The sequence below is a fragment of the Mastigoproctus giganteus genome, chromosome 4, assembly GCF_048544385.1.
Source record: "Mastigoproctus giganteus isolate SK-2022 chromosome 4, ASM4854438v1, whole genome shotgun sequence".
NCBI classification, from domain to species: domain Eukaryota; kingdom Metazoa; phylum Arthropoda; class Arachnida; order Uropygi; family Thelyphonidae; genus Mastigoproctus; species Mastigoproctus giganteus.
Genome location: NC_143578.1, coordinates 2,333,564 through 2,359,209, shown reverse-complemented (window position 1 = coordinate 2,359,209; position 25,646 = coordinate 2,333,564). Strand labels below are relative to the sequence as shown.

At 40.3% G+C, this 25,646-nt stretch overlaps 1 protein-coding gene across 1 annotated transcript in view; it reads right to left on the bottom strand.

Moving 5' to 3' along the window:
- LOC150086333 (calcium-regulated heat stable protein 1-like) overlaps window positions 1-25,419 on the bottom strand; it is a 148,513-nt gene extending 123,094 nt beyond the window's left edge. The window contains exon 1 of the mRNA XM_090371308.1: window positions 25,347-25,419. The gene's annotated coding sequence lies outside the window, so the exon portion shown is untranslated. The remainder of the gene's footprint in view (window positions 1-25,346) is intronic.
- Between the last annotated feature and the right edge of the window lie 227 nt (window positions 25,420-25,646).

Genomic DNA, 25,646 nt, shown 5'->3' with positions numbered 1-25,646 from the left:
CTATAACTGAAGTCTTGTCTAGATGATCCTGCAGTGCTTCTTTCACCAGTGCCTCCATTAATTTTCCGGGAACAGAAGTTAAACTCACAGGTCTATAATTACTTGTGTCAGCCTTTGATCCCCCTTTGTGAATTGGGGTCACATTTGCACATCTCCAGTCAATGGGTACCTCCCCTGAGTCCAAGGAAGCTCTCATAATTATGGCTAAGGGTTTGCTTACCTCCTTTGCTGCCTCCTTTAATATAACTGGATAGATCCCATCCACCCCAGGTGCCTTTCATTCTCTACCACTGTCAGTGTAGTACCACAGAGTTGATACGTTGCTCTGGGGTTGCTGTTTCCCATATGTAGCACTTTACATTTGTCAATGTTAAACTTCATTTGCCACCTCGAAGCCCATCTGCTCAACCTTTCCAAATCCTGTTGCAGCAGCATAGTGTCAGTAGTGTCCTTGACAACCCTGCCAACCTTCGTATCGTCTGCAAACTTGGACATTAAGCCTGATATACCATCATCAATATCATTTATAAATACAGAAAACAATAAAGGCCCCAATACTGAACCCTGAGGGACTCCACTAATAACATTAGTCCACGATGAGCAGTGTCCATTGATTACCACTCTCTGTCTTCTCCCCCTCAACCACCCCTTTATCCATAGCAGCAACTTGCCTCCAATGCCACACTGCTCCAATTTGTGCAGCAGTCTTCCATGTGCAACAGTATCAAAAGCCTTTCTAAGATCCAAGTATATAATATCAAAGTTATTCCCTGCATCCAGTTCTTTTGTGACTGCATCATAGTATCCAATCAAATTGGTCAGGCAAGACTTCCCCTTAACAAAACCATGCTGTGTCCTAGCTATAACTGAAGTCTTGTCTAGATGATCCTGCAGTGCTTCTTTCACCAGTGCCTCCATTAATTTTCCGGGAACAGAAGTTAAACTCACAGGTCTATAATTACTTGTGTCAGCCTTTGATCCCCCTTTGTGAATTGGGGTCACATTTGCACATCTCCAGTCAATGGGTACCTCCCCTGAGTCCAAGGAAGCTCTCATAATTATGGCTAAGGGTTTGCTTACCTCCTTTGCTGCCTCCTTTAATATAACTGGATAGATCCCATCCACCCCAGGTGCCTTTCTTGTGTTTATCTTCAACAATTTCTCCTCCACTTTGCTCTCAGTTATTACAAGATTCTCTAGCTTACTGCTAGAGTTGAATACACCTCTGGCATTCCCCTCGCTGAATAACTCCTCATGTGTGAATGTCGATGCAAAATATTCATTTAGTTTGTTAGCTACCCGAGCAGGGTCATCAACAGTTAACCCATCGATCTCAAGTGGACCAATCTGATTCATCCCCTTCCTTCTAGAGTTTACATAAGTAAAGAACTCTTTGCTGTTTTTCTTCGCATCCCTTGCCAAGGAGCTCTCGTAATCTGCTTTCGCCTGCCTAACCTCCTTTGTAACTTGGTTACAGATCAACTTGTATCTATCATAGGCGTCCGTGTCACGTGTTAATTTGTATGTATCCCATGCATTTTCCTTCTCTGCCATATGCCTCATTAGTTCATCTGACAACCATTTAGGCCTAAACCTTGAACAATATTTCTTAGTTGGTATGTAAAGCCTAGTAGATTCCACGATAAGTTCTTTGAATGCTTCCCATTTTGAATTTGCTGTTGGCAATATCATCAGTTGATCCCACTGTATAGAATTTAAATACTGTCTCAGTCCATTGTAGTCGCCTTTACGAAAGCAATCAATGTTGTAATGGTCTGAAATAAAATTAGCATTAACAGGCTTTCAGGGTATAAGGTAGATATACCTCCTATTCCCCACAAAGATGCCTGGATACCATGCTCACTATATTCGGAACACCTAATATAAGTACTGTACTTCAGTCATAACGGAAAAAAATTTGCAAATACGATTATCAAACAGGCTTTCATGCAACTGTTATTAGCATATCAATGTTGTAATGGTCTGAAATAAAATGAAATGTGTTGATATTTCAGAGTTTGGGCTTTTACAATAATACACATAAACACACAAAATGGTGTTCAAAAAATTGTATCACTTATAAAATTCACCAGATTTCTGAAAAATCTGGCAGTATATCATATATGTTTTGTAATACCATTACCCTATTGCATCATCAATCTCTAGCAAGCTCTCTTAGACGATGTCATGTACCACACATGGTTGCATCATCCTAGCAGCAGTATAAATACAGTGCACATACCATGAGCTGTGCTACTGCAGTGGCTAAGTTTTGACAATTAACACTATATAGGTAAAGTGTTGCTACATTGAATGCAGAGGAACAGCCTCTAACTGGCAGTCTAAACAGAAAGAAATGAAGTGGACATCTATGAATGTCTTTTGCAGTGCAGGACAGATTTCTGTTCATATGTGTGTCTGAAACAGAAGATCCTCATCGACAGATTTCAAAACAGCAGAGGAGGAGGAGGATACAGGAGTAAAGAAAAGTAATGCTACAGTCACAGACACCTTTTCTCATTGGGATTAGTAGCACATATCAACCAAGAAAAAAGCCACTTTTGAAAAAAAATGAAAGCACAACATTTAAAGTGGGCAAAAGAGCATGCTAGTTGGCCCGAGGATCATTGGAAATGTGTTATTTTCTCTGATGAATCAAAATTCAACTTGAATAGTTCAGACATCCAGCAGACTGTTACCCAAAAAGGAGAATATCATCCAGACTGTAACTATCCATAGTGAAACATTCTGCATCTCAAATGATATATGGTTGTATTTCACATAGAGGAGTTGGGTGTCTTGAATTTGTGAAGGGTACAATGAATGCTGAGGTGTACAAGAACATTCTTCAGACATAAATACTACTACTACATAAAATTAGCAAAAGTTTCAAATTTGTGAAACGTCACATCCTTGCTTAAATAAATGTAATTTATTTTTCTGTATTTACTGTTCACAGGTACAAATATGGTTGAAGAATAAATCAATTCACAAATTCACAAAATAACATGGCCTAGGAACAGTTCAGATCTCAATCCATGAAAATTGTTGGAACAAAATGGATCCATTTTGTTACAATGGGCGTTTCAGTAATTCAAAAGAAACCAAAAACACTTGGAGAGAAGGAGACATTAATCCATATTTGATACCACAAGAATTCTCAGGAATACATTCAGAATCTTATTCAGTAGATGACAAAATGATGCAATCATCAAAGCAAGAGTGGGCCAATGAAATACAGTCAGACCTCTATATAAAGAAATCAATGGTTCCCTTGAAAAAATTCATTATACAGAAATTTTGTTATAAAGAAATATGAGCTTTTCAAAAATGAAAACTACTGTAAATTCAGAAATATAGAATATTTCTGAATTTACAGTATTTTTATACAAAATATTTCTAAATGAAAAATACTGTAAATTCAGAAATTTCTAACATTTTAAAACCATTTATTAATACATACATATTAAGAAATGACTACTTACATGATACCCATTATATTTAAGTACAGTTTTAAGATTTATGTCGTAAAATATTTGTTTATTTTTTGTTGTACACTGGATTCTACTGTACACCGTTCATAAAAATGTTTGCATTTGTTTAAACTTTAAACACTCAGATATATTTTCATTTCTTTGGAAGGTTTAATATAGCCCCCTCGGTGAAAGTAAAGAAAGCCAGCACGAGAAACATCGGATAACTTATGCGGAAAATTACTTTCCCGATGCGGCACTCTAGCACTGCTCGCTCGGTAAACAGACGGTAGGTGTTATCGGTCTGGAACAAAGTCGAGAACGATATGCTGATTGGTGTGTGAAGACAACACATGATAACATCGGTTTAGTATCACTTTAGTAGCACTCAGCACTAATGGTAACTTGCCCTAATGAACGCGTCCCATAATGTATGTATATATATATATAATTATATTTAAATAACGTTGGAAAAGAAGTATTACATAATAAAAATAAAAAGGAGGGTACAGCACACATCAGAGGCAGCAAAAAGCATAATCCTCTACATGATGCTTGAAATACAGTCATAAATTAGAATAAGGTTCAAAATAAAATAAAACAACGCCAGCAGCACGGCAAGACAAGAGCGAAAAACAAAATCAAACCCAGACTCAAATCAAACAGGGAGGGAAGAGAAAGGCAACAAGAATAATCACCAAGCAGAGATTTAAACCACTACAATAAAACAAAAATATACTGACCATTATGCCCCATCTCAACAGAGGACCACAAGGCCAATGTCACATGATAGTATTGGGCGAATTGCTAATGCTGCGCCTGTACTGCCATCTATAGTTCATTATTCGTTTATATAAACGGGTTAAGTTTACTTTTTGTCAGTAGTGTGGCTTTGCACTGGAGTGCTTATGTCTGTTCTATTTTTGATTTTCGCTGCATCAGGACCACCGCTGTTCAATTCCTTGCATTGGCGGTTCGATCTGGGGATCGGTATGGCAGATTGATCTTAAGATCGTTTCCCCTTTGCGGTGATTTGTTTAGCGTTCGAAATGCAGCGATTCCCTGACTATTATTGGCCTTATGGTCCTCTGTTGAGATGGGGCATAATGGTCAGTCTATTTTTGTTTTGTTTTGTTTTATTGTAGTGGTTTAAATCTCTGCTTGGTGATATTTCACATAAATTTGGACCTGGTGCCCACCAGAGGGGGCACCGCGCTAAATTTCTATTTAATTGGCTTTTAAATTTCAAAGAATTATTATTCGTAAAATTAGATTTTCTAAATTAATTTAGAGTTTCTGCTGCAATATTTTTATTCTTGTTACCTTTCTCTTCCCTCCCTGTTTGACCCGTCCCTGTTTCTGGAACCTGGTGCTGAATCAATTCCTGGGGATGGACATAAGCCCAACAGATAGGGTGGCCTTTGCTGACAACCTTGTCTTTCTTGTTAAGGCCTGTTATACTGCCCACTGGATGTGCAGAGATTATCCCCCCCCCCTCTGGGTTCACTCCATATCAATGTATTGCAGACCAAATCAAAGTATAGCTCCTTCTATCCAGTACCTTGCAACACTCTAAGCCAACTTCCTGGCAGCAAAAGGGCTATTTTGAAACAGCATGCCAATTTAATAATCAGTATCCTCCAAAAATGGGCAAGTATACACAAACTAATGATATCCAGCAGTAAAACTAAAATTCTGTTAAAAGATAACTTGAACAGACATACAGAGATTAAAACAGCAAGTAAAAACAATACCTCTATTACTGTATTTCAATTCAATAATACCTCTATTACTGAACTGAAATACCTAGGTATAATATTTGATAACAAGTTAACCTTCTACCACACCTTGTAAACTTAGCTTAAAAAAAAAAAAAAAAAAAAAATTTAGGAACTATGCTGGCATGACAGGTCTGCAGGTCCTGGCAGGGGCATTGCCATTAAACTTAGAAGTAATTAGATGAGGCCTCAATTATTGCCCGAAAAAGCCTGATCGCAAAGGCGAAAGCAGATTACGAGAAATCTCTGACAAAGGATGCAAAGAAAAACAGCAAAGAGTTCTTTACTTATGTAAACTCTAGAGGAAAAGGGATTAATCAGATTAGACCAGTTAACATAGATGGATTGATGATCATGCTCAGGTAGCTGATAAACTGAATGAGTATTTTGCATCTACATTCACACATGAGGAGTTATTCAATGAGGGAAGTGCCAGAAGTTTATCAAACTAACAGGGAACTAAGTGATTTTGTAATAACTGAGAGCAAAGTGGAGGAAAAATTTTTGAAGTTAAACATAAAAAAGGCACCTGGGGTTGATGGGATCTATCCAGTTATATTAAAGGAGGCAGCAAAGGAAGTAAGCAAAACCTTAGCCATAATATTGAGAGCTTCCCTGGACTCAGAGGAGGTACTCATGGACTGGAGGTGTGCAAATGTATTACCAATTCACAAAGGGGGTTTCACAAAAGGTGACTATAGTAACTATAGATCTGTTAGTTTAACTTGTATTCCGAGGAAAACAATAGAATCACTGGTTAAAGAAACATTGCACTCATCTAGACAAGAATGCAGTAATAGTTAAGGCACATCATGGGTTTGTTAAAGGGGGATCTTGTCTGACCAATTTGATTGGATACTATGATGCGGTCACAAAGGAACTGAATGCCAAAAATAATTTTGATATCATATACTTGGATTTCAGGAAAACTTTTGATACTGTTGCACATTGAAGACTGCTTACAAATTGGAGCGGTATGGCATTAAGGGTAGGTTGCTGCAATGGATAAAGTGATGGTGGAGTGGGAGATGGTAGATAGTGGTAATAAATGGACGCTGCTCTATGTGGACTAATGTTATTAGTTGAGTCCCCCAGGCTTCGGTGCTGGGCACATTGTTTTGTGCATTTATGAATGATATCGATGAAGGTATATCAGGCTTAATTTCCAAGTTTGCAGATGATAAAAAGGTGGGCAGGGTTGTTAATGACACTAAAGACAGTATACTACTGCAACAGGATCTAGAAAAGTTAGGTAGATGGGCTGAGAAGTGGCAACTAAAGTATAATATTGACAAATGCAAAGTACTGCATATGGGTAGCAGTAACCCAACAGAAACATACCAACTGTGTGGTAGTACACTCAGGGAGGTGGAGAATGAAAAAGACCTGGGGGTAATTGTGCAGTTGTATATGAAGTTTTCTGAGCAGTGCAGACGGGCTGCCAGAGTAGATCACCGAGTTTTGTCAATGATATATAGGAATTTTGCTAGCAGAGACAAGGAGGTGATTATCCCTTTGTATAAGGCAATTATCCCTTTGTGGTCAGGCCACACCTTGAGTATGGCATACAGGTCTGGTGGCCTCATTTTAGGAAGGATGTAGAGTTGCTTGAATGTGTACAGACAAGGGCAACAAGATTGGTCGGAGGAACAATTTGTTTTGTTTGTAGGAGCATTAGCAACTAAAGCCATATTGCTCCGGGAAATGCGGTGGTCATTCCCTGACCTTTCCGCATCTTCCGTATTTGGTGGTGACGGGCTCGAACCCCGGTCTAATCAAGAAGCGTGTGCTACGCACTGCTGCTCCTTCCCACCTGGCTACGGAGGCCCGGAGGAACAAAGGGGTGCACTTATGAAGAAAGGCTTCAGTTCTGAAAGTTGCAGCATCTGGAGACTAGGCACCTGCAAGGTGATCTGATTGAGGTGTATAAGGCCTTGAATGGGTTGAGCAGGCTCAATGTTGACAGGATACTTCTACTTGCTGAGATTGAGAACTTGAGTGGGCACAGATTCAAATCGAGGAAAGACAGTAGTAGAACAGATGTGTGGAAGTTTACCTTTAGCCAGCAGGTAGTTGATTGCTGGAACAGACTTCCATCTGTTGTTGTGGAAGTTGATAGCTTAAATAAATTTAAGGGTGAACTAGACAAACATTTGGAGTGACTGGATGGGCAAAATGGGAAGGGTTTTTTTTTTTTTTTTTGGATGTTGCTGTATAAGCTTGCTTTCTTGCATCATATTCCTCAACTGATGCTAATGCAGTGGAACACTGCACGGCATTCAGCAGTCCAGACCACTGCCTTTACTCTGTTGCTGAACTCTGGGATGTTCTTCTGTCCAGATGGACCAGGATTCACGAGATCACGGAGAATACCTTCCACGATCTTGTGAATTCGATGTCCCACCATGTACACATGGTTATTGTGGGAAAAGAAGGCCCATTAGGTAAGGGTGTTCATAATGTATTGGCTCATGAGTGTAAATTGGAAAAGGAAGAATACTGCAGAATAGACATGCAGAAATATGAATCAGCCAAAGTGTAACTGATTGTCTGGAATAAAATCCCACCTAGTCTTGTGGAGGTTGGTAGTTTTAATAAATTAAGGAAGGGTGGTTTGGACAAATCTGAAGCAACGAGGCATCTAAGCTTCACCCCCTCTTTTCCCCTGCTAATGCTATTCACTTCATCCACCAGTAGTACTATTGGGAAACAAGCAACAAGTTTTTTTGCATAATTGTACAGAGTGGAATGAAGCACAATGCTTCTTATTAGATAACTTTCGAAGGAATGAAAAAGTACTTATAGTTTAAAAGTTGTCTTCAATTTGACATACTGTATTTCTACATATGCCACACCTAACTGAATATCTTTTGTTCAGTACTTTAATTTCTGTATGCCATTCAAGTGAAATTATTTCAACTGAGAGGCTGACTGTCTCCTCAAAAGAGACTAAACATCAAGAGGTAGAAACCTTTTTCCTTGTAAATATTTTTAAAGCTTTCAGAACAAAAAAAAAAAATCACTGGGGAAAAATCTTGGCCATATAGGAGTGATGCAGAACAACTTCAAATCCTAACAACAAAAGTTGTGCCACAAATACATGGCTGTAGTGAGGTTGAGCATTGTCTTGATGCAACATCATTGTATTGCCAGACCATACTTGTTTCATCCTTCTTAAAAATTTATCAAATGTCTCAAAGCTACTGGCAACCTCTCAGTCAACTGTGATAAACCAGCCCAATAACCCTCCCACATTTTGTAATACACTGTGGAAGGCAACAATTGATATAAAACTGGCCACTAGAAACATCAACATAAATACCACAGGCTGGAGGATAAATGATGCATGGACCACCTTGGATCAAAGGATCATCACCTTCCAACTGACCAGATCCCTCACCACAGTCCCTATCAGCCGAGTAACACAATAGATATGCAGTCAACATAGCTAACTGGAACACCTTTAAAACTGCCCTCAGTGAGCTCATACACACCATACCATCGGATGGTCATCCCAATTCACTACAGAAATATGTCACTAAAGTGATTGTTTCCACCTCTGAATGAGCTATGATGAGGAAAAACCCAGTCCCAGGTGCTGTTCTGTGGTGGTGGTGGTGCCTGGAGCTGCAGAGAATGCGTAAGGACATCATTAATAGAAGAAAAGGCCTTCCAGAAGGCATGAAGGTCCTAGCCTACCCAAGAGTTGGAAGCAATGAGAACTTAATGGAAATGCCAAAAATCAATATACCTCGCAAATAAAAATCACAAAAGCAACAGTCATGGCAATGCATCTTCACAACTGGCAACACTGACTCCTGGGGGGGAAAGAGTACAAGATCGCCACCAACAAGCTCCCTAGAGGCGAGGTCCTAACCGCAACAAAGTCTATGCATGAAACTGAGGCCGCCACTTGGCAATAATTGGTCCAGAACATCCTGGAAGTGACATTTAGAAGAAAGGAGCAACCTTCCACCCCAGAACAAATTGCACTTTCCAGAGTGAACGGCGCTTAAAATACCAAGGACCAGGAGCTACCGTTCCATCTCAAGGAGCTGCAAGCAGCTATATTACTTATCAAAGACAAAGTGCCCAGGACAGAACCTTGGAGCCAGAAATATTCAGGAAAGCTGTGGAGATTGCACCAAACATTTTCCTCAACCTTTTCAACAGCCCCCTAAGTGCAGGCATCCATCTATCTATCTATCTGGAAAGAGGCAAATATAAGGCTCATATTGAAGAACCCCAAACCTTCCCGACTTCTATCGCTTGATTGCCCTGTTACCTGTCAGCAAACTATACGAGCATTTACTCCACTCCAGACTTCAGATACACTACAGCAACATCGATCTTGCTTCTGAAAATCAATATGGCTAAAAACCAGGGCACTCCACGGCTGATGCTATGCATAGCCCCCTTACTGCAATATACAGATCTGAGAGAAAATACTTCGTTATTTCTGTGGACTTTATCAGTGCGTTCGACTCACTCTGGTGGCTGAGCATCCTGGGTTGACTGCGAGCGAGAGGCCAAAATCCCAGCAAATCTGTTTAACACCATCCAAAGCTACCTCACCAACAGGACAATAACTATAAATGCTCTATACCAGCTTCTGATTAGACTGGTCTATAGAGGCTGACCACAGGGCTCTGTCCTGGGTCCTTTCCTGTGGAATATTGTGTTGGATGACTTCCTTCAGCTTCACCTGGGGGAGGTCTATACACATGCCTACACTGAAGACCTACCACTTCTAGGTACTCCATGGCTCAGCTTGCAATCCTGGCAAACAATGGCCTCAGGAAACTACAAAATTGGGCAAACCAACATTACTTAAAAATCACCCATAGCAAGACCACCTCAATCCTCAAAGGAACTCTCAACATGGCCACAAATCAAGGTTGACAGCAAAACCATAAAGTTCTCATCGGAGCTCAAGTATCTGGGAGTCATCTTGTACAACAGGCTCAACTTCCAACCACATCTAAAACATTTCAAGAAAATAATTCATAATTACAGTGCTCTTGTTGCTAGGGTCTCAAGACTCAAAATTGGGCAAACCAACATTACTTAAAAATCTCCCATAGCAAGACCACCTCAATCCTCAAAGGAACTCTCAACATGGCCACAAATCAAGGTTGACAGCAAAACCATAAAGTTCTCATCGGAGCTCAAGTATCTGGGAGTCATCTTGTACAACAGGCTCAACTTCCAACCACATCTAAAACATTTCAAGAAAATAATTCATAATTACAGTGCTCTTGTTGCTAGGGTCTCAAGACGTGATTGGGGTCTTTCAAGATGGATCCTATTATTGTTCTACAAAGCAGTTTTCCTGCCAATTATTACATATGCCTCAGGGGTATGATATCTTAAAGCCATAACTGTTACTGGAAGAAAAATTATGGTTTCTATACAAAGATCGATCCTCCTTAACCACCCATGCCTACTGCACTGTAAGTATGTATGCTCTCTAGATCCTGGCAGGAGCCCTACACCTCAACTGGAGGTAGCCTGAAGGGAACTACTGTACCATCTCTCTGAGGAAACTTCTCAGACTATTGTGAACTTCACTACCAACCCTAGCAATAATTGAACCACAGAAAAGAAAACTTCACACACATTTGCAGCAGGTATGGCAGATGAGGTGGTCGGCTTCTAACAAAGGGGAAATAACCCATAAATTCATCCTAACCATTGACAGGGTTTACCCCGAACCTCCCCCTTAGTTCTCACCAGGTCTCTTCACCACATACCTGTTAACGGGTCATGGCTCAATTAAAGGGAAATTAACTGCACTTGGTATCACTGATGACCCCACCTGTGTGTGCAGGGAGGGAGTTGAAGAGCTGGTCCTATCTCATGTACGAGTGGGCCCCTTTACGACGACTTCCATAGCGTCGTAATCACTTCACCCACACATATCTTCCCAACGGACAAGAATCACACATATTGGACACAATGGACAAGTATGACACGCTATACTTGTCCATATAAGGCCTTGAATGGGTTGAGCATGCTGAATTCTGATGGGATCCTTCCACTTGTTCAGATTACGAACCTAAGGGGGCATAAATTCAAATTAAGAAAAGATAGACGTGCGGAAATTTGCCTTTAGCCAGCGGGTGGTTAATTGCTGGAACAAACTTCCATCTATCGCTGTGGAAGTTGATAGGTTAAGTAAATTTAAGGAAGAACTGGGCAAGCATTTGGAGGGAATGCTGTGATTTTTTTTTTTTTTTGGCAGATGCTGCATAAGCTCATACACTTGCTTTCTTGCATCACATGCCACTACTACTACCACCACGATTCACACAGGTTCTGTTCACAAGATGAAGAATGCTTCTGCACACTACCTGAACTTTCCAACCAATGGAGTGCCACCACCGAGGGAGACAATCCTCCTAACCCCATACCCCACTCGTCTAATGGAATCATCTCTATCTTTGCTTGGGGATGCCTTCCCTCTACAACCCCAATACTTCTAATTTTACCCTCCCTCTTGACTTCTATTTCCTCATACTCTTAACTGAACTTGAATTTATTTTCATTTTTTTTTAATTTTTTATTTATTATTTTTTTTTATTTAAAATTTTTTCTTTACTTGGTCTCTGTCCAAGTGAGCTCAGGCAACCCTGGCAGAGGCCAGCCAGAGTATTACGGGCAGCCTGGCTACCTCCTAGCAGTGTGTGGGCAACGTGGGGTCCCACCAGAGGCCCTATGGCCAAAAGTCAGAACACACTACAGAACCCAACACAATACTCCACATACAACACAAAACACTTTTTCTGGCTTTCAAGTGATACTGTTTGTCTCCACAGAGTTCACATGGTGCAGATGTAGGAAACCACTGGAGGCACCATTCCCCTAACACTATGCACTATATCCAGAATAAACTGATTATCCTTTATAAAAAATTGTGTGGATAACACCCATGGTCCCACTCCACCTCCCTTAAAAAAATAAGGTCAACATCATCTTTCTAGATGATTCTGCTGTGGCTTTGAATTTAACTTTTGTTTTCTGAATCATAGCAGTAAATCAAAGCCTCACCTCCAGTTTACAATGTTCAAAAATACAAAAATACAAAAGTGATATGTTACTGATAAACTTTGCTTTATATTATTATTTTTTTTAACTGCACATTCATAGGTGCTTCCATTTAAAACAGTGTGACATGAAAATTAATCACACTATTATTATTAGCCATATGGTGCAAGGAAGCCTGACGCTTATGCTGCACCAGCCAAAAAAATTCCCAAGTTACCCTGAGAGAGAGAGAGAGAGAGAGAGAGAGAGAGAGAGAGAGAGAGAGAGAGAGAGAGAGAGAGAGAGTCAAAAGGGATCAACAAGAAAGAGAAGAATGATGATATCCAGCTCAGGACCCTGGATGTGTCAAGTCCATACTCACCAGATGTGAGCCCCGGGGTTTAGTTACACCATTTAGCAGTTAGGTTGTGAACTATGAGTTATTAGTTCTCAGCCTACCCTCACACATAAGTAACAGTTTCAAATACTTGGATGGGTGATCACCAATGCCATTTTCAGTATTTAATCTGAGGTTGGTCTTCAGAAGGTTAGCAGTCTCTATTTGAAATGTATTTTAACCACAGATGATGGGAACACAGTTTTATCTGAAAAGTTTACAGCTTTTAATGCTCTAAATTCCAAATTAGAGAGAGAGAGAGAGAGAGAGAGAGAGAAATAATTAAGAACTACTTCAACATAATGAAGGGTTGCTTTATTAACTACATTATCCATCAAAGTCAATACTGATTGTTAGCTGTTCCACTTAAAGAATATGTTTTTGGTTTTTTAACTATAACACAAACAATAATAACACATTTACAGAGAGATGCCCAGATCAATTTTGAAAAGAATGGGTACCATTTTTGACCACACCACTGTCCAGAAACATACCACTGCAAACAGGGCTGACAAGTCAGCTACAAAATTATCTTTATAGCTGGCTTTCAATGCTTTGAGAAAACCCAATAAAATGAATGATAACACATGAAGATAACACATTTCCATTGTGAAGTTTGCAAATAGCTATTGTGTACAAAATATGAACATAAGAGCAGATATCATCTTTTAAGGGCACAAAAGATGATATTGTTGTACACGTTAGCACTAATGATATCTGCAATAAGGCCTCTAAGCATTAGCATTAGTAGAGGCATTTGATGCAAGAAAGCAAGCTTATGCAGCATCAGCCAAAAAAAAAAAAAAAAAAAAAAAAGTAACACAAATAAATAAAAATAACCACTTCCACTTCACCCCTCTGTTCGTTCGAAATACCTGTCCAGCTGAGCCTTAAACTTATTTAAGCTGTCAACCTCCACGACAAGGGATGGAAGTCTGTTCCACCCACCAACCACCCGCTGGCTAAAGGCAAATTTCCGCACATCTATCCTACATCTGTCTTTCCTCAATTTGAATTTATGCCCTCTCAGGTGATTTTTCTGAGCTAGAGGAAGAATCCCATCAGCATTGAGCATGCTCAAACCATTCAAGGCTTTATACACCTCTATCAGATCACCCCGCTGGTGCCTAGTTTCCAGACACTGTAATTTGCAAAACTTAAGCCTTTCTTCGTAAGAGAACCCCTTTGTCCCATTCACCAATCTAGTTGCCCTTCTCTGTACTCGTTCCAGCAGCTCTACATCCTTCCTGAAATGAGGCCTCCAGGCCTGTATACAGTACTCTAGGTGTGGCCTGACCATTGCCTTATACAAGGGAATAATCACCTCCTTATCCCTGCTAGAAAAATTCCTATATATCATTGACAATACACCATGAGCTACTCTTGCAGCTCGTCTGCACTGCTCAGAGAACTTCATATCCGCCTGCACCACCACCCCCAGGTCCCTTTCATTCTCTACCACTGTCAGTGTAGTACCACAGAGTTGATACGTTGCTCTGGGGTTGCTGTTTCCCATATGTAGAACTTTACATTTGTCAATGTTAAACTTCATTTGCCACCTCGAAGCCCATCTGCTCAACCTTTCCAAATCCTGTTGCAGCAGCATAGTGTCAGTAGTGTCCTTGACAACCCTGCCAACCACAAATTTACCACAAATTTAAACATATACACCAACCGTTTATAACTGATTTAATAGTAAAATAAAATAAAATGATACAAAAGACTGTAAAATAGTATTTACAAAAATATGATTATTTACAAAAAACTAATTTACAACAAAAATAAAATAAAATAAAATAAGTAAATAAGTTAAAATGCAGTAAAATATAAATTTAAAAGCAATAAAAACACTATTGAAGCTTTTGGAGGTGTCTGCCTCCTTCCTCAGCAATAATGAAATTTAAGCGACACATCCTTAAGTACCAGGTTCACGGCACACATGGATGACCAGGCGCATACTCGGTATTCCTTTCACTTGTACCAGAACCGGAAGTGGTCTGGGAACATAGAAAACTAAAACGTTTATCTCTGGCAAAAACCACCACCTCAAAAAGGGGGTGAAGCCTAACTCCCCTGTCTCTGTTCATGCTATTGTTGCCAAAGGATCCAATCCACAGACTTTCCAGCCACTTGCGGTCCCAGAATCTATGTGCCCGGTCAAGGATGACAGCGTTGTCGGGGGGAGATCTGGTGTTGTTTTTCCCAATAGTGCTCGGCAATGGTGGATTTATTGAGCTCTGCGGTCCGTATCGCTCTTGAATGTTCCACCAGTCGGTCCTTGAGACACCGTCCTGTCTTCCCCACGTAACATTCCCCACAATCCGGGCATGTGATCTCATATACGACCCCACTACTAGAATCCCTAGTAATGGGGTCTTTGACCTGCGACACTACTGTGTGCAACCTCCGGCCCGGGAGCTGCACACAGCATGTCTGAAAATCGCAAAGCATCCTCGCAATGCGATCCGACAGGCCCGGATAGCAGGGAACATACTGTGGTAAGCGGTACAGGCGAACTACCTGATTGGGCTCATCCTCTCTATTGTATTTATCAATGACCCTCTGGGGGTAACCGTACCTCATAAGATCCGTCATTATTTGCCTAATTTCCTTCTCCCCCTCCTCAGAGGTGCTGCAATGTGTCCTCACCCTACCCAAAAGTGCTCTGGCCACACTATTTTTATGTTGGGCAGTCTGTGCCGTCCTATAATGTGTGTACTGGCCACTACACATTGGTTTCTTATAAACCTTAGTTCTAAGTCTGGGGGCTTCCCTATATACCATTATGTCCAGAAATGGGAGGGTACCATCTATTTCTACCTCCGAGGTGAATTTTATAAAGGGGGAAAAACCATTGAGAAACGAGACCACATCTTCCTCTCTCCTCTTCTTTACAATAGTAAACGTGTCATCAACATATCGTTTCCACTTACGCATAGGGAACTCCAATCTCGCAAAAACCCTATTCTCTAGTTTCTCCATAGCCAGATTTGCAACAATGGCGCTGATTGGAGAACCCATGGCTGTGCCATGAACCTGTTTATACATCACTCCTTGGAAAACCAAGGTTGTACTGGAAAGACATAATTCAACAGCACAATATATCTTCTATGTTTAGGTGGGATCTAGCACTTAAGGTATTATCCTTCTGTAAAGCCAACTTCACACATTCTACCCCATGTGCTATGGGGATACATGTGAATAATGATATGATATCATCATCTCGTCCTCTCCGATATCTTGACTCCATACAAGGTTCACAAATTCCACACTATCTCTAATAACCATTTTAATTTTAATATATTTTAATGCATTTTAACTTATTTACTTATTTTATTTTTGTTGTATATTAGTTTTTTGTAAATAATCATATTTTTGTAAATATTATTTTACAGTCTTTTGTATCATTTTATTTTACTATTAAATCAGTTATACACGGTTGGTGTATATGTTTAAATTTGTGGCACTAATGATATTAAGAGTAGGAGACCGGCGGAATCACTTAACAAGTACAGGTCACTGTTGAAACAAAAAAGCCGTGAATTAGGGTTGAATTTGAAAGTGCCTGCAATTCTGTCCAGACAAAATAGAGGGAGTATATGATGAGAGCTTTGTCAATCAATTTGGCCCTGGAAAGACTGTGCAAGGCTCAAGGGGCAGAATGTTTTTCAGCCTGGTCTGTACTTGTTAACAGGAGAGATTGCTTCTACAAGGATGGGATACACTTAAATAGATAGGGTGGGAGAATATTTGCTAATGCCATCAAGGCGGTGGTTAAGTGGGTCAGAAAACTGCTAGCTTGAGGGGGATACGCAGAATAATAGATTAACAGTAGCTGCTGGCAGAGGTGAAAGTGATTCTTGCACTGCTTCCATTGAAATGAGCAGCAGCCTGGAAAACAAGATGCAGGGAATTTCAGAGACTGCTCGGAGTCATTGTGGTACAAATAAACACATGGGTTGTATTAGGGTAACTAAGAATAGGAACAGGTGCATGTATATTTGGCATGTACACCAATGATAGGAGTTTGGTAAATAAATTTGAGGTGTTGGTCAAAACATCAAAGGCAGATATTGTCGGGATATCAGAGATGTGATGTCACACAGATATAAGGAATACAGAACTGGAATTTGGGGAGTTTTATTTATTATTTTTTTTTTTTTTTTGTAGTTGTTGGTGCATCGGCTTCTGTGGCCATAATGCACCTCCCAAGGTTTTTGTCGTACTTTGATCCAAGCCCGAGGCGGGATTCAAACCCATGACCTTTGGGTTGCCAGGCAGGCACTTTACCCACCTGGCTAGCCCGGTCAGCAATTTCGGGAGTACAATGTGTACAGAATGGATAGACAATATAGGGAGGAGGGGTTATGCTATTAATTAATTTATGAAACAACAGGGATTACCTTTATTTTAGATATAGAAAGCTTCTTTTCCAAACAACTTTCCTGGTCCAACACACTAATAATTCTTTGGGAAGGCGATATCAATTTTACAATGTGGGTTCCCCACTGTCAGAACCGTAGTGTTCAGACCCCTCATTCTCAACATTGAGTGCTCAAGACTTCTGTCTTCAAACACCATACCTCTGGCAGCAAGGAAACCATTAAGTGGATTGACATAAAATTAAGAATAAAATTAATAATCGGTCCATAAAATTATGGACCGATTATTTTCTTCGGTCCAGTAGTTTGACATTAAAGTTAAATTTAGGGGTCTAAAAAGTTTAATGGATATGGGGGAGGGGATTATTCACTGCATTCTTAAGTCGGACTAAAACTTTTCGGGGCGTCATGTTCACAGGAATAGAGCAACTCACAATATTGTAAGTAAGCAAACCCTTAGCCATAATTAAGACAGTTTCCTTGCACTCAGGGGAGGTACCCATGGACTGGAGATGTGCAAATGTGATCCCAATTCACAAAGGAGGATCAAAGGGCGATACAAGTAATTATCAACCTGTTAGTTTAACTTGTTCCAGGGAAATTAAGGGAAGCACTGGTTAAAGAAGCACTGCAGGATCATCTAAACAAGACTTCAGTTATAGCTCGGACACAGCATGGTTTTGTCAAGGGGAAGTCTTGTATGAAAAACAGTTCACTGTTGAAAAAAGGCCGTGAATTAGGGTTGAATTTGAAAGTGTCTGCAATTCTGCCCAGACACGATAGGAGGGAGTATATGATGAGAGCCTTGTCGATCAATTCGACAAGGCATCTCATCATATACCTAGAAAGATTGTGCAAGGCTCAAGGGGTAAAATTTTTTCCAGCCTGGTCTGTATTTGTTAACAGGAGACACTGCTTCTACAGGGATGGCATACCCTTAAATAGAAAGGGTGCAAGAATATTTGGTGATGCTATCGAGGCAGTGTTAGGTGGGTCAGAAAACTGCTAGCTTGGGGGGGGGGGAATACAAGGACTAATAGATTAACAGTAGCCACTCGCAGAGGTGAAAGTGATTCTTGAACTGCTTCTATTGGAATGAGCAGCAGCCTGGAAAACAAGATGCAGGATGTTTCAGAAACTGCTGGGAGTCATTGCGGTACAAGTAAACAAATGGGTTCTGTTAGGGTAGCTAAGAATAGGAACAGCTACATGTGTGTACATCAATGCTAGGAGTTTGGTAAATAAATTTGATGAATTTGAGGTATTGCTCAAAACATCAAAGGTAGATATTGTTGGGATATCAGAGACGTGGTGTCACACAGATATAAGGAATGCAGAACTGGAATTTGGAGAGTACAATGTGTACAGAAAGGATAGACAGGATAGGAAGGGAGGAGGGGTTATGCTATTAGTTAAGAAACACATAAAATCCATGGAACTGAAGCCAGTCAACATCACTGGACAGTGCAGTGTCGAGTCAGTTTGGTGTGACATAACCATTGGGAGATCAAAAATTGAGAGTAGGAGTGTGCTATAGGCCTAATGACTCCGATGAGTATAATAAGAAACTGTACAGGGGAAATAGAGCGGGCCAGTAAATCAGAGAGTATTATAATCGGGGGTTTTAATTTCCCAGATATTGACTGGAATTTGGTTCGTCACTCACACACCAGCAAGGCTTTTGGGGATTTATTGGATGATTGTTTTCTACATCAGCATGTTCGGGAGACAACTAGAGGGAGTAATACACTTGATCTGATTAACAGTAGTGATTCTTCAAGCATTAAGAATCTGCAGCTAAAAGAACCACTAGGTGGCAGTGATCACAGCATGCTGAAGTGGGATTTACTCAAAGAGGTAACTATCATCACGGGTAAAGGGAAGGGTTTTTGCTTTCATAAAGGCAACTACAATGGTCTGAGACAGTATTTAAGTTCTATACAGTGGGACCAACTGATGATGTTACCAAAAGCAAATTCAAAATGGGAAGCACTCAAAGAACTTATCTTGGAAGCTATTAGGCTTTACATACCAACTAAGAAATACTGTTCAAGGTTTAGGCCTAAATGGATGTCAGATGAACTAATGAGACACATGGCAGAGAAGAAAAATGCATGGGATACAAATAAATTAATCGGTGACATGGAAGCCTATGATAGATATAAGCTGGTCTGTAACCAAGTCACAAAGGAGATTAGGCAGGCAAATGCAGATTATGAGAAATCCTTGGCAAAGGATGCAAAGAAAAACAGAAAAGAGTTCTTTACCTATGTAAACTCTAGATTGAAAGGGATGAATCAGATTGGTCAACTGGATATAGATGGTTCAACTTTTGATGATCCTGCTCAGGTGGCTAACAAACGAAATGAGTATTTTGCATCTACATTCATACATGAGGAGTTATTCAAGGAGGGGAATGGCAGAGGTGTATTCAACTCTGGCAGTAAGCTAGATAATCTTGTAATAACTGAGAGTAAAGTGGGGGAGAAATTAGCATTAGTAGAGGCATTTGATGCAAGAAAGCAAGCTTATGCAGCATCAGCCAAAAAAATTAAAGTAAAATAAATAAATAAAAAATAACCACTTCCACTTCACCCCTCTGTTCGTTCGAAATACCTGCCCAGCCCAGCCTTAAACTTATTTAGGCTATCAACTTCCACGACAAGGGATGTAAGTCTGTTCTACCTACCAACCATCTGCTGGCTAAAGGCAAATTTCCACACATCTATCTTTCCTCAATTTGAATTTATGCCCTCTCAGGTGATTATTCTGAGCAAGAGGAAGAATCCCATCAGCATTGAGCATGCTCAAACCATTCAAGGCTTTGTACACCTCTATCAGATCACTTCGCACTCTACCAGACACTGTAATTTGCAAAACTTAAACCTTTCTTCGTAAGAGCACCCCTTTGTTCCATTCACTAATCTTGTTGCCCTTCTCTGTACTCGTTCCAGCAGCTCTACATCCTTCTTGAAATGAGGTCTCCAGGCCTGTATACAGTACTCTAGGTGTGGCCTGACCATTGCCTTATACAACTGAATAATCACCTCCTTATCCCTGCTAGAAAAATTCCTATATATCATTGACAATACACCATGAGCTACTCTTGCAGCCCGTCTGCACTGCTCAGAGAACTTCATATCTGCTTGCACAACCACCCCCAGGTCCCTTTCATTCTCTACCACTGTCAGTGTAGTACCACAGAGTTGATATGTTGCTCTGGGGTTGCTGTTTCCCATATGTAGTAGTTTACATTTGTCAATTTTAAACTTCATTTGCCACCTCTCAGCCCATCTGCTCAACCTTTCCAGATCCTGTTGCAGCAGCATAGTGTCAGTAGTGTCCTTGACAACCCTGCCAACCTTCGTATCGTCTGCAAACTTGGACATTAAGCTTGATATACCATCATCAATATCATTTATAAATACAGAAAACAATAAAGGACCCAATACTGAACCCTGAGGGACTCCACTAATAACATTAGTCTACGATGAGTAGTGTCCATTGATTACTACTCTGTCTTCTCCCCCTCAACCACCCCTTTATCCCTAGCAGCAATTTGCCTCCAATGCCACACTGCTCCAATTTGTGCAGCAGTCTTCCATGTGCAATAGTATCAAAAGCCTTTCTAAGATCCAAGTATATAATATCAAAGTTATTCCCTGCATCCAGTTCTTTTGTGACTGCATCATAGTATCCAATCAAATTGGTCAGGCAAGACTTCCCCTTAACAAAACCATGCTGTGTCTGAGCTATAACTGAAGTCTTGTCTAGATGATCCTGCAGTGCTTCTTTAACCAGTGCCTCCATTAATTTTCGAGGAACAGAAGTTAAACTCACAGGTCTATAATTACTTGTGTCAGCCTTTGATCCTCCTTTGTGAATTGGGGTCACATTTGCACATCTCCAGTCCATTGGTACCTCCCCTGAGTCCAAGGAAGCTCTCATAATTATGGCTAAGGGTTTGCTTACTTCCATTGCTGCCTCCTTTAATATAACTGGATAGATTCCATCCACCCCAGGTGCCTTTCTTGTGTTTATCTTCAACAATTTCTCCTCCACTTTACTCTCAGTTATTACAAGATTCTCTAGCTTACTGCCAGAGATGAATACACCTCTGGCATTCCCCTCGCTGAATAACTCGATAAATTGCTAAAGATAAACACAAGAAAGGCACTTGGGGTGGATGGGATCTATCCAGTTATATTAAAGGAGACAGCAAAGGAAGTAAGCAACCCTTAGCCATAATTATGAGAGCTTCCTTGGACTCAGGGAGATACCCATAGACTGGAGATGTGCATGTGTGACCCCAATTTACAAAGGAGGATCAAAGGCTGACACAAGTAATTATACACCTGTAAGTTTAACTTCTGTTCCAGGAAAATTAATGGAGGCACTGAATAAAGAAGCACTGCAGGATCATCTAGACAAGACTTCAGTTATAGCTCAGACACAGCATGGTTTTGTTAAGGGAAAGTCTTGCCTGACCAATTTGATTGGATACTATGATGAAGTCACAAAATAACTGGATGCAGGAAATAACTTTGATATTATTTATTTGGATCTTAGAAAGACTTTTGATACTGTTGCACATGGAAGACTGCTGCACAAATTAGAGCAGTGTGGCAGTGGAGGCAAATTGCTGCTATGGATAAAGGGATGGTTGAGGGGATGAAGACAGAGTGGTAATCAATGGGCACTGCTCATCGTGGACTGATGTTATTAGTGGAGTCCCTTGGGGTTGAGTGTTCGGTCCATTGTTGTTTTCTGTATTTATAAATGATATTGACAATGGAATAACAAGCTTAATGTCTAAGTTTGCAGACGATACAAAGGTTGGCAGGGTTGTTAAGGACACTACTGACGTTATGCTGCTGCAACAGGATCTGGAAAGGTTGAGCAGATGGGCTGAGAGGTGACCAAGGAAGTTTAACATTGACAAATGTAAAGTACTACATATGGGAAACAGCAACCCCAGAGCAACGTATCAACTCTGTGGTTGCTGTATTCAACTCTGGCAGTAAGCTAGATAATGAAAAGGACCTGAGGGTAATTGTGCAGGCAGATATGAAGTTCTCTGAGCAGTGCAAACGGGCTACAAGAGTAGCTCATGGTGTCTTGTCAATGATAAAAGAGCAATTTTTCTAGCATGGATAAGGAGGTGATTATTCCCTTGTATAAGGCAATGGTCAGGCCACACCTTGAGTACTGTATACAGGTCTGGAGTCCTCATTTCAAGAAGGATGTAGAGCTGCTGGAACGAGTTCAGAGAAGGGCAACAAGATTAGTGAATGGAATAAAGCGGTTGCTCTTACGAAGAAATGCTTAAGTTTTGCAGATTACAGTGTCTGGAGACTAGGCACCTGCGAGGTGATGCGATTGATGTGTATAAAACCGTGAATGGTTTGAGCATGCTCAATGCTAATGGAAATCTTCCTCTTGCTCAGAATAATTACCTGAGAGGGCAAAATTCAAATTGAGGAAAGACAGTCGTAGGATAGATGTGCAGAAGTTTGCCTATTGCCAGCAGGTAGTTGATTGGTGGAACCGACTTCCATTTTTAGTTGTGGAAGTTGGTAGCCTAAATAAATTTAAGGCTGAGCTGGACAGGTATTTTGAAAGAATGGAGGGGTGAAATGGGAGCGTTTTTTTTTTTGGCTGATGCTGCATAAGCTAGCTTTCTTGCCTCTGCTAATGCATCATTAAACAAGGTATGGCTATTGAATAATGAGACAACACATACAGCCACTACACACCAAGCACCACCTGTGAAACAAAGACAGCAGTTGATCTTGAACCTTTCCCTAATTGTCTCAAGTTCCTACATGCTCATTCACATTTTGCAGTGAGACAGGTTTTCATTACTTTGTTTTTGTAGTTTCCTAGAAAAATGACATAAAAAAGAATTGAAAAACAAATCAACCTCATATTTTTAACAATATTAAAGAAAACACCAACTGAAAGCTACAAGTCATGTCAAATTTATGGGGAAGATACTGTCAAGAGCGTGTGTATTTGGACAGCATAAAAGATTTTTCAGAAGAGAAAATGTGGAAGACAAACAATAAGGACATCTGGTATCCATGAAAACTAATGAAAATATGAACCAGGTAAGGAAATTGATTAGATGTGATAGTTGTTTAAGCATTAGAATGGTTGCAAAAGTTAGACAAATTTTAACTGAAAATAAGTAGGTAGCATGAGAAAAGTGTGCACCAAGATGGTGCTAAAAATTTTGAATGTAGATCAAAGAATGAGAAGACTCCAAGTTTGTGAAAATGTTTTAAAAAAAAAAAAAAGGAAGAATATTCACACTTCATGAGTACTGTAATTGCATGCGATGAAAGTTGACTGTTCCAGTACAAGTCAGAAAGTAAAAGACAGACAGTGCAATGGAAGACAACAAAAAAGGCAAGAATGTCAAAATCAAAAATGAACCACACTTCTTGTTTCTTAAATATTAAAGGAATTATTCTGGCTAATTTCATACTATATCAGACTGTCAATCACACATACTATATTGAAGTTCTAACAAGGTTGTTTGAAAAAAATATTCAAAACAAAGAGTTCTGGACTATGCTCTATCAAGGCAATGCTCCAGCATATTCTCTGTTTGCCAGTTTCTACCCAAAAACAAATCCCTGTTTGTGAACATGCACCCTACTCACCAGACCTAGCCCCTTGACTTTTTTTTCCCTCTTCCCAAAACTGAAAAAATGTACTTAAGGGAACCCATTTTTTAGTCCATTGAAGACATACTGAAAAAAAAAAAAAAAAAAATGATCAAAGTTTTAAAGGGGCTTATAGAAGATGACTTCCAGAAATGTTTTTGTGGTTGGGAAAAACATATGGAACCCTGTGTGCAAGCCCAAGGCATATTATTTTGTAGGGTATAATTTGTAAGGTATGAATTATTTCATTATATTTATTTTATTGCAAACTCTCATTACTTAATAGCCCCACCACTTATATTAGAATATTTATATAATTAGCTTAATTAAGCTAATTATATAATATTACACTATTCTTCATATACACTGAATTATGACCACCTACCTAATACTTAGGTCCTCCCCTCAGTACAGTAGATACCTGATGTGGCATTCATTCAACAAGATGTCGGAAGCATCAGGAGGTATGGCCAGCCAAGTTGTGTGTAATGAGGTTGGCAATGCAGGTATGGAGGTAATTGGTGTATCCAGATGCCTGATATGCCTTTCCATAGCGTCCCACAAGTGCTCTATGGGATTGATATCGGGTGAGTTTGGAGGACTGTCGATATGCTGGAAGTCAGAACTGCATTCCTCAAACCATTCCTGCACAACAAGTGCCTGATGGCTCGATGCATTGTGATCTTGGAAGACACCATTGCCATTCGGGAAAAAGTGTAACATTGTGGGGTGTACACAGTCAGCAACCAGTTGGCAATAGCGGCGACCAGTGATACGCTGTTCCACATGAACCAGGGGTTCAAGTTCCTGCCAGTAAAACATATCCACACCATACAACCACCTCCACCGGCCTGCACTTCTGATACCATGCATGATGGATGAAAAGCCTCATGTTGCTGGCACCAAATCCGTACATGACCATCCACAGTGTGGATGTAAATAACATGACTCATCCAACCAGCACACCTTCTTACAGTCTTCTAAAGTCCAACATGCATGCTCTTTGCACCAGGCGAGTCTTCCTTTCCTAACCAAGGTTCATTGGCGTAAAGCCGATGAACCTTGGTTAGGAGAGGATGCTGTAGGAGTCGTCTGCTGGTATAGCCCATAGGTGCGAGCATGGGACACATGGTCATGCCAGATATTGTTCCAGGTTGGCCCATGTTGTATTGGGTAGTCAACTCTTCAACAGTGCTGCACCTGTTCACCTGTACAAGTTGTTGGACCCAGCGCTCAACCTTTTGCTGACCTTTGCAGTTTTGTTATCGGATCGTATTTTGACGCCAGTCCTGGTATACTTTAACAATGCCGGCTCTCGAACACCCCACCAATTCAGCAGTTTGGAAAATCGAGGCACAAGCTCGATCTCCCACAATCTGTCCTTTATCAAAGTCCGATAAATCCTTCCTTTTACCCATCACACTTGGAATTTTACTACCTACTGAACCACTTGACACCTTATCTATGTTACGTAGGTTGACTAGCTCTGCACTCTCATATCTCATGTGGTCAATGGGTCGTATTCAGTTTTCATAGGGGAGGTCATAATTCAGTGATCACTCAGTGTACATTAGTACATGAAGAATAGCTCATTCTAACAGAAGTATCGGATACTTTACCTGATATAAAGAAGTGTGTAAACCAGAAGTACAGGAACAGGATTTAAAGGTGTGCAGGCAGGGGAGATATAAACTGAAAAATGAATAGAGGCAATTTGCTTAATCATGAAATTTGCTTAATCGTGAAATGCCATACATCTGAACCTTCCCAAAATCAAGTGAAACCAATATTGGGAAAAGATTGAACAACAGAGATGTAGATATGTATTCAAAGAAACATCTTTTCATAAAGAAAGTGGTGAAAATAAATAACAAACCAAGTGATTGAGCTATATCTACAGAAATGCTGCAATGCAGGGG